Below are 2,036 nucleotides of genomic sequence, written 5' to 3' on the forward strand. Positions count from 1 at the left end.
AAGCATTGTTATTTGTTTCCACCTTTTAAGGCTAAAAAAATAAGAGAAGATGAGATTAGCAGCATTAGGATTTGTACTTACAGACGGGCTGAACTTAGTTCATTTTTGTTGGCAAGCTGTCATGGCCACGAAACAGGCCTCAAAACAAAGAGTGCATACGCACCCAATATGAGCAGCAAAGAGGGAAAACATCTGTTTAAAGTCTTTCTTTGAGTTACTCTGTCTTGAGTCTTGCTTTACATATTTGAGTGTTGTCCAAAAAGATGATAAAACAGAAGATTTTAAAATGACAAATGCAATAACGGTATCCTTAACCCGTTTGTGGTGACCACAAAAACATACAAGTCACGAAGTGTCCAGTGGTGTATTATTCTTGTTTTTATTTACTTCACAGTTCACTTGATCACAGTGAAATGCTGCCATGTTCTCTTGAACTAATACTGTGTGACTTTAAAAACGGTGCTCGTGTTCTCTTATACCATGTCTCTTAACACGATACATTAATTTAAGACAAGAAATTAAACACGGTAATAAAACCACTAGTCCTCATATTCCTCCCACATTAAAGAGAACTGTCGGTAACAGACAGTGACTACAGATGTGGTTGTACAACTGGTGCCAGCAGAAGCAAAGACTTTGTTGTGACACTTTACACATGATGTTCCCCACAGCAATGTGATCAGAGAACAGTCCAAATCTAATACAGATCATAATTGTTTTCCTGTGATAAACTGGCTATGTCTCTCAGCACGTAGCTCTTTTTCCTTTTCAAAGAAACAGCAAAAATGTGAAACATGTTTGCGTGCTGAGCATTTCATAGACCTCACTAATAACTGTAACGGTAATTGTAAAGTTTGACTTAATTAAATGACTTTATTAGTTCAACGTTTTGGGAAATATGCTAAATTACTTTCTTTCGGAGAGTTAGATGATTTGATCCATACCGTTGTCATGTTTGTACGAAGCAGGAACTAAAATACAGTTAGCTTAGCTAGCTTAAAGATTGGATACGGGGAAACGGCTAGCATAAACAATTAAACACCAACACCTCCTGAGCTAATTATCATGTTGTCTCGTTTGTTCAATCCGTATTAAAAAACAACTCACTCAACTCAAACAAGATACAGTTTGTTAATTAACAAGCCATGAAAGTGTTGATAGAGAGCCAAGCTAGCTGGTTTCCTCTGCTTTCAGTCTGCTGAGTTCATGCATTATTCCACGATGGTTACGCCCACTGCTTGTTATCACTTCATAAATAGCCTAAATTAGCCAGCATTTGGACGTTGGGAGGTGTCACCTTTGGACAGAGCCAGGCTAGCAGTTGTTTTGAGTCTTTGTGCTAAGCTAAGATAGCCACCTGCTCCCGGTAGCTTCACATTTCTCATTCAAACGGGAGGTTAGTACCAATCTTGCTATCTAACTATAAGTGTATTTCCCAATTTTTTTTTTTTAAATGTTCAGCCATTTTGTTTTACAGTTTATTGAAGCTCCTTTCAACAAGTGAAAGAAAGCTGCCTGAAACTCTGATATTTCGGATTTGGAATTACAACTAGGAGGCTGATGTAAACCGTTGTTCAAACATGGCTGCTCGTAATCATGATATAAGCAATATGACCTAAAAGTGGCCTAAACTAAGCTAAGCGCCTCCTGGCACCAGCACTGGAGTGAAATCAATCTTCTCGTCTAACTCCTGCCTGGAAAAGAGAGCAAATAAGCAGATTTCCCAAGTTGTTACGTACCTTTTTTTTATCAATATTATACTGTTTTTGACTGTGTTGAGAGTGGACTGAAGATGATTGTATTTTTAATCATCAACAGTCTGATATATATTGTGGGCACATGACTCTTACCAAAAGGTATTCTAACTAAAGCCTCATGCAGACCCAGGGCATAACCTCTCTAACTTATAATCATCTGAAACGCATCAGCGCCTAGCAGAAGATTGTTTACAGCTGCTTCGCGTCTCCTTGTGACCTTGTCCTGTTTCTGTGAAAGAATGAAACACCTCTGTTTCTTGTCTCTTTTAGGATGACATT

This window comes from Etheostoma cragini, chromosome 6 (assembly GCF_013103735.1).
Source record: "Etheostoma cragini isolate CJK2018 chromosome 6, CSU_Ecrag_1.0, whole genome shotgun sequence".
NCBI lineage: Eukaryota > Metazoa > Chordata > Actinopteri > Perciformes > Percidae > Etheostoma > Etheostoma cragini.